At 36.9% G+C, this 17909-nt stretch overlaps 1 protein-coding gene and 1 pseudogene across 2 annotated transcripts in view; both read left to right on the forward strand.

The window, feature by feature from the left end:
• LOC311183408 (olfactory receptor 14C36-like) overlaps positions 1 to 17909 on the forward strand; it is a gene marked incomplete at its 5' end in the record, with an annotated part of 260205 nt that overhangs the window by 10603 nt on the left and 231693 nt on the right.
• LOC311182834 (olfactory receptor 2T29-like) lies at positions 5289 to 6103 on the forward strand (annotated as a pseudogene). The gene has a single exon. The product of its transcript is annotated as an olfactory receptor 2T29-like (transcript).

Consider the following 17909-nt stretch of genomic DNA (forward strand, 5'->3'; position numbering starts at 1 on the left):
GAAACAATAATCTGAAAACAAAGAGAAACCCCACCGACTGGGAGAAAATTTTTGCACAAAAAAAAAAAGGGCAGAAGAGCTAAAAAGAAACTTCTCCAAAGAGGAAATGCAAATGGCCAACAGTCATATGAAAATATGTTTAACATCACTTGTAATCAGGGAAATGCAAATCAAAACTACAATGAGATACCATCTTACACCAGTGAGAATGGCACATATTAAAAAAACTAGCAACAACAAATGTTGGCGAGGATGTTGAGAAAAACAAACTCTCCTACATTGCTGGTGAGAGTGAAAATTGGTCCAACCACTATGGAAAGTTGTGTGGAGATTGCTCAACCTGCTATAGATGGAGCTTACATATGATCCAGCGATTCTACTCCTAGGCATTTACCCAAAGGACACAGAAACATTAATTCAAAAGGGCACCTGCACCCCTGTGTTTATAGCAGCAGTATTTACAAGAGCTAAGTTATGGAAACAACCCAAATGCCCAAAAAAAGATGACTGGATCAAGAAGATGTGGTATATATACACAATGGACTATTACTCATCAATCAAAAAAGACAAACTCATGCAAATTTGCAGCAAATGTGGATGGAGCCGGAAAGGATCATGCTCAGTGAAATAAGCCAGAAAGAAAAAGAAAAATACCAGATGATCTCACTCATAGCAGGAACTTAGAAAACCTAATTAAGGGACCAGGAAAAAGACTAATTATAACCAAGAAGAAATCAAAATCAACATGCAACTATAAACCAGAGACACACTATGGTGGGAGGGAGTGGAGAGGGTCAGAAAGGTGGGATTCAGGTCAAAATAAGGGGGGTGTAATTTTATGGGGATTATAACCAAAAATGAAAATGCATACATTGTGCAAAAATGAAAAATGATGTAAGGATTATATAAAATAAAATATATTAAATACAAAATTGAAAAACTGCAATGATTTAATCTTTGTAAGAGAAAATGTAGAGAAAGTTATTTTCATTTCTTAAGAAATGTCAGATGTAAGTTATTTCTACTGATCTTTTTTTTAAGATTTATTTATTTATTTATTTATTTATACAAGCACTGGGTATAGTCAGAAGTGCGGGAGGGTGAGAGAATTCACCAGAGTCAGAGTGGGTTGCAGAACAGGCAGACTGATGAAGCACACTGCTGAGGGGAGCAGCGGGCATGGCAGGAGAGGTCTGCATGACATGTGGGACCCTCCCTGGTGGCTGGGGATCGAAATAATGCTGCAGAGGCTGCGGGCAGCTTCACAGCCCAGTGCTCAACTGCTGTGCCACCGGGGAGGCCCTCTACTGATCTTTCTTATTTCTATTGGAATTGTATTAAATTTCTACCTTTAACATATTTATGTGATACATGTATATATGATATATGCACACATATATATTTGTATGCATATAGATATATATCATATATACATGTATCACATAAATATGTTTATATATATGTATGTATGTATGTGTGTGTATATATATGTAGATATATAAAGTTTCTCCCTGAGTAGATGACTGTAACTCCTTAAGTATAATCAAGTCTACTATGACTTTGATTTTTTTCAGTGTCTAACACAGATGCAGGCTACAACCACCATAGAGGAGTCAGGAGAGAATTGGAGTGAGAGATATCTCAGTGCGGTTTCGTTGTGTTTTCTGCACCTGATTTTCATGAAAGATTAATTGCTATGTGCATTTAAACTGATAGCATTCGGAGAAATAATTAGTATTGCCTGAAAACTATCAGTGACCATATAAATCCAAGTTTCACCCTGATATTTAGATTGATAAGATAATTCATATGAACAAGATGAACAAGATGAGATCGTCTGCCTGAAACATGGTTAAATGTTAAATAAGAAATATGTATATTGTTATTTATATATCCATGTATATATTTACTTAAACTATATATTTATATAAAATAAGTAAGTATACACCTATATATACATATGTAAATGCAGCAAACTATTGGGGAAATTAGAAATGATCATGTTCAAATACCAATATGTTTAAGTATTCAAATAAATACCAAAACTGGAAAATTAAAGTAATATATCTCATATCATAAGACAATTATAGTACATGCCATATCTTACATACATTCTGCACAAAAATTCAGGTAGATATTAACTCTTTAATTTAATGGGATATGTATTTATTTTCTGTAACTGAGAAGGTTCTAAGCATTTTCAACATTTTTCCCTAAATAAACTTCACTATACCTGACAGAAAGAATTATTTTTATCCTCTTTTTAAGAAGACCAGATAATAAATCTTGGACAGTGAGTTTTTTCCACGTCTGCAGTCAGTTGAGATTTGGGCTCCTTACCATATGCCCCTCAGGTCTCAACAGGAATAATCACAATGTGAGGAACCTGGCAAACTATTGGGAGTGTGTGACTTAAGCACACCACAATAGAGCCTCACATACCAGTTATGAAAGCTATGATTTAAATATTCGTGTAGATTTTTTCCCAATTGTATATCAGTTGCTTTCTAAATCCTTCTTACATTGATACACACTCAAGATTTTTATAAGATTCCAGTTGGGGGAGAACATTTTTGCACCCAACACTAATGATAAAGGACTGATCACAAAAATCTGCAAAGAGCTGATGAGACTAAACAACAACAAAGAAAAGAATCCAGTCAAAAAATGGGCAGAAGAGCTAAAAAGAAACTTCTCTGAAGAGAAAATGCAAATGGCCAACAGGCATATGAAAAAATGTTCAACATCACTTGTCATCAGGGAAATGCAAATCAAAACTACCATGAGATACCATCTTACACCAGTGAGAATGGCACATATTAAAAAAACTAGCAACAACAAATGTTGGCGAGGGTGTGGAGAAAAAGGAACTCTCCTGCACTGTTGGTGGCAGTGCAAACTGGTCCAACCACTGTGGAGAGCTGTGTGGAGATTTCTGGACCTACTAAACATAGAGCTTCCATATGATCCAGCAATTCCACTCCTAGGTATTTACCCAAAGGACACAGAAACATCAATTCCAAAGAACACCTGCACCCCTATGTTTATAGCAGCACTGTTTACAATAGCTAAGCTTTGGAAACAACCCAAATGCCCAAAAATAGATGACTGGATCAAGAAGATGTGGTACATATATACCATGGAATATTACTCAGCATTCCAAAAAGATAAACACATGCAATTTGCAGCAACATGGATGGCGCTGGAAGGGATCATGCTCAGCGAAATAAGCCAGAAAGAAAAAGAAAAATACCAGATGGTCTCACTCATAGCAGGAATCTAGAAAACGTAAATAAGGGACCAGGAAAATGAATAACTATAAGAAAGTGAAAATCAAAATCAACAAAAAACTATGAACCAGAGACACTTTTAGGGGGGCGGGGGCGGGAGGGGAGGGATTGGGGTCAGAATGGGGGGGCTGCAATTGTATGGGGAATATAAAAATAAAATTTATTATTTAAAAAAAAAAAACAAATAGAATGGAGGAGTAACTGATTGGGGGGTAGGGGAGTTAATTGACAGCACAGAGTTCGAATTCCTGACTTCCCTTAACCTAAGATGTGACTTGGGTGAGTTTGTTGACCACAGAGTTTCAATTTTTTCCTCTCTAAATTGATCATCTTTACAGTGAGACTTCAGTGAGACTTAGCTCTAATGTGAAATAATGCCTAGCACAAATTAAGTGTCTTCAATTTAAAAATAAATGACTGGTTTCATTGTTTGATAACATTGTATGGATTTTACAAATCCATTATAATAAATTCATTATTTAATAATAATGGTAATATTACAATAATAATAATAATGCAATATTATAGTGTGACAGTGTTTGTGGTGGGGGTGAGGGGAAGGACAGTATTCTCATCTTTAGATTCTTTAGCTTTTAAAATCGCACAGGAAATTTTGGAAATCTATTAGCAAGTACGGAAAAGGAAAGAAATTAGGTCCATTCTCATAATATCCTTGAGAAATGTGCATCACCATAAGACATGTACTGATTATAAAGCATGTGTGATGAGATGAGATTGCATTTTGATTTAAAATTCTATTTATTCTCGACCCCAGGTGACCTTGGCACAATCATTTAACCTCAGCTTTCTCATCTAGAAGGTGGGAACAATAACAACTGTCATATTCAAAGTTTATGAGACTCAAATGTCATAATGGATCTTTTGTGTCCACAGAGTTGGCTTGGAATCTTGGCTTCGTCACTTATTAACTTGTGTGGCCTTGAGGTTTATTCTCAACTTCTACTTCAATGAAAAAGTATATAAAACATGCAGCCATGTGTTAGGCACACAAGTGCTCAGTAAATGATAGCTGTTGTATGATGTGACATGGCTCTGAAAAATATAAGGTAGATGACTTCATGAAGATTATTATTATAAGTCATGATAAACGTGCTGTTTTTTATATACATTGAAGTGTTGCTTCACAGTTGCTGGCAGCAAGGCATAAACTTTGATTTTCCATCCCCTTCTCTTGCACGTACTACTGCAAGTAACAATTGGAAAGGGGGCAGAAAGAGATTGAGGGGTACAATGTCTGGCGATGATATAATTAGCCCATCCCTTCATCATTGGGGCAAGGAGGCTATACCTCTTACACTGACCATCACTTCTGATTTTCAATTTTTTTTAATTTTTAAAGATTTATTGTATTTATGCATACAAGAACTGGGGTACAGGCCAGAGGTGCAGAGGGTGATAAAAGGATTCACAAGAAACGGAGTGGGAAACACAACAGGTGGATCTACTGAAATACACTGCTGAGGCAGGAGAGTTCTCCTGAGCAAAAAAAAAAAAAAAAAAAAAAAAAGATTCCAGTTGAGTTCTCAAAATAAGAGGTTAGTTAAATTTGTATTTGTAGAACAAAAACTTTGGAAATTAAATTTTCATTTCTTTTTTCATTATTTTTTGTGTTTCTTAAGTAAGCACTCTGCAAATACATATTTTCAATATATATGTTGATGGATGATATATTTTATTAAGTTTTCTCATGACCTTAGCTTGGCAATATCAGTATGTTACACACTATTTTGACACAGTTGTGGTATATTCAACCTGGTAAATTTTAAATTAGAAGTGGTTGATACTCTCAGTGTCCCCATGGATATGGAATGTCTCCTGATTAGTACAATCAGTTTGGTAAATTCAAAAACTACGTACATACATATTCACATGCAGCTCAGTGAACATTCATTCATTCATTTCAGGGGGAAGCATGCCCTGAATGACAATTATCCCCAAAGTTCTCCTTGTAAATCTAGATGAAACATCATGGAAAACATGAATTCGGGGGCCAACAACACTGGACAGTCTGATTTCATCCTGGCGGGACTCTTCAGTCAATTCAAACACCCAGCTCTCCTTTGTTTGATCATTTTTGTGATTTTCCTGGTGGCTTTGTGTGGAAACACCATCCTGATCCTACTGATATACCCTGATGTCCGCTCCACACCGCCATGTACATTTTCATCAGCCAGTTATCTCTCATGGACATGACATACATTTCTATCACTGTGTCCAAGATGCTCATTGACCAGATCATGGGTGTGAATAAGATCTCTGTCCCTGAATGTGGGATACAGATGTTCCTCTATGTGACATTAGCAGGTTCAGAATTCTTCCTTCTAGCCACCATGGCTTATGACCTCTATGTAGCCATCTGTCACCCCCTTCGCTACCCTGTCCTCATGAACCATAGGGTGTGTCTCCTCCTAGCATCTGGCTGCTGGATTCTGGGCTCAAGGGATGACTTTTTGTTCACACCCATCACCATCACCTTCCCCTTCTGTCTATTCCATTAAATTCATCATTTATTTTGTGAAGTCCCTGCTGTACTGAAGCTCTCCTGCTCAGAACCTCCCTCTATGAAATTTCATGTACCTGTGCTGTGTCCTCATACGCCTCATACCTGTGATGGTCATTTAAAGCTCCTATTACAGCCCAGCGCTCAACCACTGAACCACCGGGGAGGCAACAATATCATATTAGAATTTCAATTCCTGAAGTTGATAGCTGCACCCAGACTCTGTAGAAGAAGATCCATTAGGAAATTCATAATGAGAACACTTAGGGGAAAAGGTCATGAGATGCTATGAAACTGATTTAAGAGAGAGAGAGAATGACTCCAGGAACATGATTCAATAGTTGGTGTGTGCTGTCTTACTCTTGCTAATGTTATGTAAGTGTAAATTATTTCACATATACAGAAAAAGCATCAGCTTTCCCCCATGTTTGAATTAGAGATTTTATTGTATTTTATAGCACTGTAAGCGACATCTTAAAAAAAAAAAATGCTGATTTCAATGTGGTTGTGAATACTGAAATGATCCCATTATCTGCCTACATTTACTTGGGGCTACATTGCTCTACATAACCAACACTGAAGATCAGTGGAGGATAATATTCTGCGCTGTGATATTAATAGGGTACAGAATTTTATAAGGAATTTTAGAAAATATAAACTCAGAATGGACGGTAGATTTAGAGAAGACACCTTGCATATTGACATCTGACTTGAGTTTTGAAGAATGTAATTAGACAAAAGAGGCAGTAAATCAATTATTAAATATTTAATAGATTACATAAACTTATGTTATATTCTAGCCAAAAAATTATAGCTAAATAAAATTAAACTATGGATGATATACAGTTGTCATTCCCAAGGAATTCGAGTTTGTGTTTTACTTGTATATACAATTAGATGCTACAAAAGATACAGAATGGATATAGCTTGATACTCATGTACAAAGATAAGGTACAGAGATAAGGGCATGACAATTCATCAGATGTATTTATCTCATGTGTGTTTTATCAAAAATAAGGTCTAAGAGGAGACTTAGAGCTCTGTGTTAAAAGGTGACTAGGAGTTATTTTCAAATGAGTATAAGAGGTTGGGGCTAAAGTGACAAGATGCCATGGAAAGTGCATAGTATAATCAAAAGCCAGGTGATTGATCAAGTAGGACAGTTGTATTTTCCAATCACTCTTCTTTCCTGCCATGTCTTGTCTTATTGTGACCCAGAGTTTTATAAACTGACTGAAATGATAAGATATTTCAGAATTGTTATATTGGTAATAACCATGGGGGAAGTACACAACTGGAGACAGTGAGATCAGGTGGGCAAGGATGCTGAGCTGAACAATATTAAATTAAATGGAATGGACCATGTTTTAACACCAGAGGGGACTGAGGTGGAGTAAGAGGTAGGTATTTTGAATAAGTGAGGGCTTGTTAAGCCTGTTTCCTAAAATCACAGAAACAGTTGCAGATCTAACATTTTCTAATAGACTGTGACCAACTTGGAAAGACTCATTTTCCTTCTTGACATTATGAGCTCATGGTTGTAAAACAAGGCTCATGTAGTATTTTGGTAAACTATGTTTGCATTACATAAAACATAATGAATAATATATGTTCTGTATACATTTAAAGCAAATGACAGTAGTGCATATCATTTGTTAATTTGCTGGACCATAATACAACATGAATTTTAAGGTTATGTTGTAACACCCAAAATATAGGAAAAAAATATAAAAATAAAATAAAACAGGAAAAATGAAAATATGGTGTAGGACTATATTCTCCCAAAGTATTTTTTAAAGCATTTTTTTTCTTTTATTTATTTATTTATTTATTTATTTATTTATTTATTTGTTTGTTTATTTATTTATTTATTTATTTATTTATTTATTTATTTATTTATTTATTTATACAAGCACTGAGTACAGTCAGAAGCACAGAAGGGTGAGAGAATTCATGAGAGCCAGAGCGGGGAACAGAACAGGCAGACCGATTAAGTATACTGCTGAGGGGAGCAGCGGGCGGCAGGAGAGGTCTGTGCACCATGTGGGACCCTTGCCTTGCAGCCCGGGATCGAAATGGCACTGCAGAGGCTGCGGGCAGCTTTGCAACCCAGTGCTCAACAGCTGCACCACCAGTGAGGCCCTTCCCAAAGTATTTTTAATCAATGTATTTAAACAAACTTTTTTTAACATTTATTTATTTATACATGTAAGAGATGGGGTATAGGCCAGAGGTGTGGAGCAGTCGAGTGGATTCACCAGACAGAGTAAGGAACAGATCAGGTGGACTGGCTGAAATACACTGCTGAGGGTGTCAGTGGGTGAGACAGGAGAGGTCTGCTGAACCATGTGGGTTAGCTCCTTGGCCAGGGATCAAAGTCGTGATGCAGTGGCTGCGAATAACTTCACAGTGCCAAGACTCAAACACTTCTTCTACCAGGGAGGTTCCATATTTAAACAAACTTTTAAGAAAATTAATTTATTTTTACATAATGTGTTGAAATTATAATTTTCTATTACCTCCACTAATAAGAATTAACAGTGATGATGCAGTTGTGAAGATTACTTGCCAATTCCATATATTATCTAATATTGAATTCCTAAACAGGGCCTCCCTGGTGACATAGCGGGTTGAGCACTGCAATATGAAGCTGTCCGCAGCCTCTGCAGGGCAAGTTCAATTCCCTGCAAGCCAGGGAGAAACACACACTGTGTGGCAGACCTCTCCTGTCTCTCCTGTTTCTCCCCTCAGCAGTGTCTTCGGTCCATCTGCCTGTTCTGCTCCCCGCTCTCTCTGGTGAAATTCTCTCACCCTCCCATGCCTCTGACTTGTACCCCAGTTCTTGCAAAAAATAATAAAATCTTTAAAAAAATTCCTAAACATAAGGTCTGAGACATCAAGGAAGTAAGGGGGAAGGGGAGGAATGCTAGGGAAGGAGTAGGAATGAGGTGAAGAAAATAATGGTCTATGGTGGATTATGGATCTTTGGTGATGGGAAAGTTACAGTGACCACACCTGAAGAGGAAAATCCTATACCATCAAAATATTAACTAGGATGTAAAACAATGGTATTTAATTAAATAAACAAAGAAATAGAACAGACAAACAAAAAATACCTATACATAGAGAAACAGTTACTGCTTGAAATTTCTTGTATCTAAAGTGGAAAAAAAAGAAACGGAATAGCTGCCGACAATTAGGAGCACTTGCTTAAAGTATCAGACAAACAATACTCTTTCAGGTATATCTGTTCATTGGAGAGAGTAGGTGTTGATGTCTCATACCACATATGTATTTTCTCTAATGTCTGTTTACAGAGAGGATAGGAATTGTCTTATGTATTTTGTTGCTTCCTCATTTGATGAATGCATTTTGATGAGTGTTATGTCTGGTGTATTGTTCCCTTGATCTTTATAAAGTGTCTATCCATGTCTTCTGTCACCTTTTTTAACTGGAAGTCTGACTTCTTTTGGCAGTCATTTCCTTGTAGAATTGTTTTTCAATCCTTTATGTTAAATATGTTTATATTTGGAAGTTAGATGTGTTCCCCAGAAGCAGCAGAAATTGGATTCTATTTCCTAATCCACATGCTACTCTATGTATTTTCATTGGTAAGTTTAGTTCATTAATTACTTAGGGTGATTATTGATAAGTGGAAGTATTTTATTGCCATCATGTTCATCTTTTTGTAGTTCCATTTAATTCCTAATTCAGTCTTTGAATTCCCCTCTTGGTTTAGAGCCTGAGGCTCCTTGTGATATTTCTTGGAGTGTGTGTTTAGTAGTGGCAAATTTCTGAATATTTTTTTTTGAGGAGGTCCTCATTTTTCTGTCAGATAGGAAGGAAAACCTTGCAGGATAAACTAATCTTGGTGCACAGTTTTTGTCTTAGGTCTTAGAGTTTTTTTTTCTTTTTTTTTTTTTTTTTTAAATTGTCATGCCATTCTCTTCTCGCCCATAGTATTTCTTCAGAGAAGTCTGATGTTATCCTGCATTTCCTTATAGGTTATCTGTTTTTTTTTTCGTTGTCAGCTTCATCATTGTATTTTCTTTTTTGGACTCTTGGAAACTTTCCATTTTACTGTAGAGTTCCTTTAATTAAGGCAGATTTCTGTCTGTTTAGTTTCCTGATTGTGTATTTTAATGTGTTTCTTCTAGTGTCAGAAATTTTCTTCAATTATTTTCTTGAATAGCTTTTCAGCTCCCTTCTCTCTCTCTTCTCCTTCTGGGATCCCTTGATTCTTATATTTCCTTTCTCCATTGTATCAGATAGTTCCTAACATGTTTCTTCATTCTTTTTCCTTTTTATCTCTGTCTTTCATGCTTTTTTTTTCATATCTTCATCTTTGATATTACTGATTCATTTTATCATATTCTATTCCTGTGGCTTTTACCAAAAAAGTTTACCAACACCATGGAGCTTTTTGCATCCTGCAGTTCCTTTATTTTCTTATTTAAAGTTTCATCTCTATCTTCTGTTTGTTGGTTATGTTTATCAGCATTCTTTCCCTTTCCTATATTTTTTCAGATATCTCTGATCTGTTTTTCTTTCTTTCTTTTTTTTCTTTTTTTTTTTTTGATTTTCCTTATTATGGCAATTCTGGGTTCTTCATCTGACATTAAAAAAAAATTCTTCTGTTTCAGTGTTGTTGGTTCTGAAGATTGACTTTCTTCTTTGGTGTACTGTTTTTCTTGGTGTACTGTTTTTCCTTATTTGACCATTTGTATTTTTCTCTCTCCACTGTTTGCTTTCAGGTTTTATCTGCAATATATGAGGCTATGGACTACAGTAGCTTCGGCCTTTCCCAGTGCAGGTCTGGGTGAGCATTCTGGATATCTGGTCTGTGGGGGCAATTGGGGCCAGAGGGTGGAAGCTTCGGGGGGCTTTTATACAGATGAGGGTAATACATGTGGCTTACCCTATATTTGTTTTGAGATTAAAAAAAAAAAGTATGACTTCAACCTTGAGTTATCTCAAACAAAACAAACAAAAAGAAAAAAAAAAGATAGAAGGAAAGAAAGAAAGAAAGGAAAGAAGGAAGAAAGAAAGGAAAGAAAGAAGGAAGGAAGGAAAGAAGGAAGGAAGGAAGGAAGGAAGGAAGGAAGGAAGGAAGGAAGGAAGGAAGGAAGGAAGGAAGGAAGGAAGAAAGGAAGGAAGAGAGAGAGAGAGGAAGAGAAAGAGAGAGAGAAAGCAAGCAATTTACATTTTCTGAAATTGAAAAGCCTGGGAAATTGAGTCCACAGTTTAAAATATATAAATCTGAGGTGTCAATTTGTCATGAGGCAATATTGGGAAAATTCAAGTCCAGAGTAAGGGCAATGGAGAGAGATGAAGCATCTGTTTGGTTGTTTCAGTATGCACTTGGCATTCACAGCCATGATACAGAATGAAGTCCCCATGGAATGAGAGTTTGAAGAGGAAAGATCTAAGCAAAGACATGTAGGCAAAGGGTAGAGGTCAAGGGGATGGAAGACTTTCCAGAAAGTTTACCAAAAGAATAACCTCTGGTGAAGAAGTAGTAGAAATATAGTAGTATTCTGGAAATTGAATGATGTAGGGTGAAGTAATCCATGATACACACTTCTGATTATTGATCAAGAAAGAGAAAGACTGAACGTTAATCATTGGATTTGAAAATGCTAATGTCATGTTGGCTTACAGGGTATGTTTGCGGAGGAGCAAGGGGGGCATAGTCTGATGGGAATATATTCAAGATAAAACTGGGAGAGGAAATGGTCTCATTAAAAGTGTTTTTTCGGGATCAAGGACTATCAGTGATATTTCATGTCATCCCATAAACCCAGAGAGAAATGTGTTTCTGTTTTCACAAATTTACTTAAGGCCTGTGGAAGGTCAATTCAGAGGAAAGATTCTGATGGTTCAACAAATTAGATCCTAATTTTACTAATGAGTTGATTTCCTTATCCTGGAAATTTCTCCTCTGTTCCTTTCCATTGCCACTCTCTCCCCTCTCCTCTAGTGACAAACTCATTGCCTCCCCCAAATTTCTGGAATACATCCACATCTTACTTTCTGGACCTCTATTGCACCCTGTCATGACCATCACTCTTCATCCATTCACACATATACTTGTCACAGATGCTAACTATTCCGCATTGTCAGCTTTGCATCCCTCCCTAGAGAGCTCTTTATTCTCAGTGTTTTCTTAGCCAAATCCTCTTCTAAAGTCTCCCTTTCCAGGCTGCTCAACCAATTTGTTGTACATCTTCTGACTTGCTAGCAAGACATTGGAAGGCAGAGATGGTGTGGGTCATTTTCCTTCACTTTGACTCCAGCTTTTGCTGGTTTGTCAACTTCAGTGTTTATTTAATGAATGAAGGAACTGCTTTCTGGAGCAAATTGTTTCTCTTAAACAGTACAACTCACTGCTACTATGAGTGTTGTTATGTTAAATTTGTGTCAGTCTTGCTACCCTGAGAATAGTCAGAGAGATGAGAGCATTGAAGAATAGCTCTTTAACATCATTTTGTTGATGATGGAGACCTTGAAGCCAAGATTCCAGGCTCTGTATCCACTCACTGGCTTAGGTCAAGACATACCTTCTGTTTCCATGTATATTTCCAGTGGCCATTTGTGATTCTGAACTGTGGAAACACCCTCAGTTGCTTCATAGATGACTCTCTCCTGTCCAGATTTTATCCTATGCAGCCAAGTCCCCTGTTAACATAAGTTGGTTTTCTGTAGAACAACAACTCTCAGCTAAGTAGCCTGGACAGGGTACTTGCTATTCTGGGGTTTCATTATTTTCCCAGTCATCATTGTTCCTGCTGAGAAGTTCCCTCCAGATTTTTTCTGACTGATGCACCTGGAAAGAACCCTGAGATCTGTGATCAGTGCAAGGCACTGAGTATCCAAAGCTTTCATACAGGGCAAATTCATGTGTTGGTCTCCTATGTTCCTCCTGCAGCACTAGATGAGAAGAGGTCTCACTCCTGCCTAGACTGGAAAAGGTATTTTTAAATGCCTTAATTGTTCTCCTCATTAACCCAATAGTTATTCAGCAGCATGCTGCTCAATCTCCACATGAGGTTTATTTTTTTCCTGTTGTTGTTGATTTCTAGTTTAATGCCAGTAGGCTCAAAGATCCTTGATATTATTTCAGTCTTCATTATTTTACTCACACTTATTTTGTGATCCAACTTGTGTCTATCCTGGAAAATTTACCATGTCTATTCAGTTATTTGGAGGGTGCATCTTTCCAGTAATGCCATGTGATCTTATTTCTTACTTAGATTATTGTTTCATTGTTGATTTTATGACCACTTGATCTTTCCATTGATGTGAGTTATTGAAGTGTTCTACTTCTATTTTGTTGCTGTAAATATCTGCTTCATTTTTGTTAATAGTTTTATTTTAGTGCTCCACTTTTATCTATAGATTATATACAAAAGAGATTATTCCAGGATATAATGTTATTTGCTGGCAGCAGTAACATAGTCAAAATATTCCATTATAAAAACTGCCAGCAAATAACATTATATCCTGCTGCCTGGTGGGAATACCTTTATAAGTTACCAGATTTTTCCTCTTAGCCCTATTCAGTTTACTTTCTTTATCTAGAACTATTTCTTTTTCCACTACTATTTGTCATGGTGAAGGTTTCCTTACATTTAGGTATCCAGGTGTTCTTTTAACTCCATGGACTGGTATATTTGCTGTTCACACCCCTCCCCTTCTGGGATAACCTTTTTTCTTATGTGGCTTTCTTTTTTTACAAAAAATATTTATTTTATTTATTTATGCATTCAATTACTGGGGTGTAAGCCAGTGGTACAGGGGTGAGAGGATTCACCAGAGGCAGAGTGAAGAACAGAACAGGAAGATTTACTGAAATACACTGTTGAGGAGAACATCAGGAGAGCACTGTTGGGCCATATGTGGGTTAGTTCCCTGGCTAGGGATGGAACTCAGGTCTCTGCTGTGATTGCATTGAGGCTTAACCTCTACACCACCAGGGAGACCCTTTGTGGCTTTCTTAATTTTGTTGGATTGTTCTCAAATTGTTTCTTCTTTTTTTTTTTTAAATTTCAGTTCTTTTTTTTCTTTCCTTTGGGTCTTTAGTATATTACCACCTTCCAGGTCACTTATTTTATCACCCAATCAATCTCTCAGAGTTTTCTTTCAAGTTTTTTATCTCATTCATTGAACATTCATTGAACTCTATATCAATTGAATTTACTTTTTATTGAAAGTTTAAATATCTACCAGCATTTTTATTTCTGGTTTCACTAATTTACTTTTCTGAATTCTGTTGTATCTCTTTGATTATCTTTCTCAGTTCTCTTGTATTTATTTGACTTGCCTTCTGAATTTTCTTGTGTTATACTTTGATTTACCATTAAGAGTTTTCTTCTATCTCTTTGAATATTTTTCTGACAACAGTTTTGTATTTTTATATGGGAAAGTGTTTGGAAGGGTCCAGGTGTGGTGTGGATGAGTTGAGGTAGAGCTAGATTGTATCTGTGGCACTTGCAATATCCCTCCTCTTTGGGGTTTGGGATGCAAGACTTGCAAAGAAACAGTGAAAGTTAGAATGCCTCCTCTGCTATAATCTTTATAAGGGACTCAGCCTGTGTGGAATATCCCACGTCCTCCACAATACTTACCCCTCTTTCAAGGATTTGTGCTTCCATACAAACTCCACTCCCCTGTTTCCAGAATCCCTGACTGAGCCACCAGTGTCACCCTACTCCAGATCACAGCTTCCTCTCCCCACCCACCTCCCATTCAAAGAAGTGTGAATGTCCTCAGTGTCAACCATGTTTAGGTCTGCAGTGGTTTCTACTGTCCAAGAGATAATCAATCCCATTCCTATTTGCAGGACTTTATCTTCAGTGTCTGCTTTGCTTTGCTTCTCTAATACCTCACTAATGGGTCCAGACCCTGCAGTTGCCTCTGCCGGAAACTGTCATATCTATGCCTTTTGATGAGGCCTGATCCACTGCTTGCCAGGGCTTCCCACACCTTTGCTGTTTTATAGGTCCTGTGCTCACTGGGGTCTGTCATACCCTACCACAGCAGGGCAATTTACACTTATATATTGTTTTTTGGGTAGACTGCTATGCCACCTGTGGATCATTTCACCTACATAGATATTGGCTTGGTCTATTCCACAGCTCACTGTGCCCACCCCTCTGGATATTGCTTCTAGCATGTGTTATAATTGTTTTTACTTCAGAATGTATTGGCTTTGTTCTGGTGCAATCTAGCTGTGACTATGTGCAAAGATGAGCCTGACTTCTTCATGCTGCCACCAACTTGCCATTTTCTGTCTTGTAATTTTGAAGACTGTCCCTCAGCAGTAGTTTCTCTAATTGTTCCCTCATGACTTAAAATAAGACTATATTTTTTTAAAGATTTATTTATTTATTTATACAGAACTGGGGTACAGGCTAGATATGCGGGAGGGTGAGAGGATTCACCAGAGACAGAGCAGGGAACAGAACAGGCAGACTGACGAAATACACTGCTGAGGGGAGCAGCGGGTATGACAGGAGAGATCTGCAATGCCATGTGGGACCCTCGCCAGTGGTCCAGGATTGAACCGGTACTGCAGAGGTCGGGGAAAGCTTCACAGCACCCCACCCCAAGACTATAAATTTTTACAAGGAAAATAAAACATCTAACTGATGGTGTTTTTGTTCTTTTGTTTGTTTGTTTTGGAACAGGAAGAACAAGATGTTAAAGATGTTAAATTGTTCCATTTTGTTGATCCAAGTCTTGATCACTTGCTTAGGTGTGATCTTTCCAGTTTCTTGCTCTACAGGTGGTATAGCTGTATTTGTATGTATGTATGTATGTATGTATGTATGTATGTATCTATGTATCTACGCATCTATGTATCTATCTATCTATCTATCTATCTATCTGAAAGGAACATTCCTCTGCTTGCTTTTATGAACTAGGTCTAGTTTGCTTCCAATGTTTCAGATCAGTAACCTCAATTTTCCAAATCAAATTATGATGTTTATTATATGATATTTAGATGACACGTACCATTTTCTAAGGTCAAAGGAAATTTATCTCAGAACTCATAGCTTGATGTCTGCAGAGAAAAATTGAACATACTAGAAAATGCCAATTGTCTGGTTATATACATGGAGTATAGCATCATGAAGGAAACTTATTGCACTTCTTATCAATATCTACCTTGACTATAGTTCTGTATTCTAAGTACTCAAATATACACACACAACAAAACAAATGAGTGAAAATTTAGATTGTAGTGAGGAAATGATGATAGTGGTGGAGATGATATAAGTCATTTTTTACATATATATGACATATACACACATTTATATCTATAAAACAATATACACATGCATCATACATATCAAAAGAGATAATTTACATAAAGGTATGAAATAGACACATTTCCATAAGTGATATGAAACTTGTCTTTGATGTTATTTGGCAACATAGATTTTTGTGTTTTGATATAGAAATCCCATCTGTTTGAAAACTCTCCCTAATAAGTAGAGTTGCATGCACATTTATCTGTATATATCTACTACATTGCTACTCCTAATAGCAAAATATGGATTCAACTAGGGAATTAGTTGCACTTGTTTCTGCTTGTAATTATTTACCATGTGATTATTAAAATCACATTGCGGGACTGTGAAGTTTGTTTTGATATATAATGAAGTAAATATACTAAATAGTATAATCTAACTCCCTTTAACTCATAAGCATATTGTCTAAATGTAACATGGTTATTTAATGGGTGAAATGACATGTGGAATTGATATTTTAATTTCCTTTTACTGATCGTTACTTTTTTTTTTTTAAAGATTTTATTTATTTATTTATACAAACATTGGGCACAGTCATAAGTGAGGGAGGGTGAGAGAACTCACCAGAAACAGAGCAGGGAACAGAAAAGGCAGACCAATGAAATACACTGCTGTGGGGAGCAGCGGGTGCAGCAGGAGAGGTCTGCGCACCATGTAGGACCCTTGCCAGGGGCCAGGGGTCAAACCAGAGCTTCAGACGCTGTGGGCAGCCCAACCTCTGTGCCACCAGGGGAGGCCCTGATCACTACTTTTACTCTTTCAGGTAGTCACAAGAAATTTTCATTACAGATTTCAAAGTCTGATGTCTCCACCCACCCAAAAATTTTAAGTGTATGAAGCTTTTTTATTAACTGACACATGTTTTGCTTTCTGTATTAATGAAATATTTTCATTAGTTTTAAAGATTTATTTTTATTTATTTATGCATACAAGAACTGGGGTGTAGGCCAGAGTTATGGGGGTGAGAGAATTCACCAGAGAAAGAGTGGGGAACAAAACAAGAGAATCTACACTGCTGAAGGGAGCATCAGGTGAGAAAGAAGAGGTCTGCTGCACCATGTGTGTTAGCTCCTGGGGATCAAACTCTTGCTGCAGTGGATGTTTGATAAAGCCGAGAGGCCCTGAAGTATTTTTCAAATGAATTGATCCCTTAAAAAATAAGACAAAACTTGTTTTTCCAATCAAAACTGTTCTGCTCTTTGTGAATCATTAACTTCCAAGCTCAAGCTAGGATAAAACACTTTCATCAGAGTAATTTCTGGCCATGCATTCAAAGAAGGTTTGATAATCATTTCATAAACTGGATCTTTACACTAATTATAGTGTGAGCAATTTCATCAAAAACTTTCCTGATATATATTTTAATAATTTGTTTACAAAATATGAATGATTTCATTCATATAAGAAATAAAACAAAGGGCCAGACAAAACCAAACCAAAAAAAAAAAAAAAAAAAACAAACCTCAGAATGTGAAATCAAAAATGTCAGAGACTGGGCCTCTCTGGTGGCCTAGAGGTTAAGTCACAGCACCTCAATGGCCCTCCGGAGTTGTCTGAGTTGGCTCCCCAGCCAGGGTTTTCAGCCATATGGTGAAGCAGATCACTCCTATTTTGCCCGCTGCTTCCCCTAGCAGTGTATTTCAGGAAATTTGCCTATTCTGCTCCCCACTCTCTCTGGAAAATCCTCTCATCACCTGCACCTGGTCTATACCCCTGTTCTTTTTTGTAAAAATAAAAAAATCTTAAAAAAAAAATGAAATGGAAGGGGAAGATGGAGACCAA

Source organism: Talpa europaea (assembly GCF_964194135.1).
Source record: "Talpa europaea genome assembly, chromosome: 13".
Taxonomy (NCBI): domain Eukaryota; kingdom Metazoa; phylum Chordata; class Mammalia; order Eulipotyphla; family Talpidae; genus Talpa; species Talpa europaea.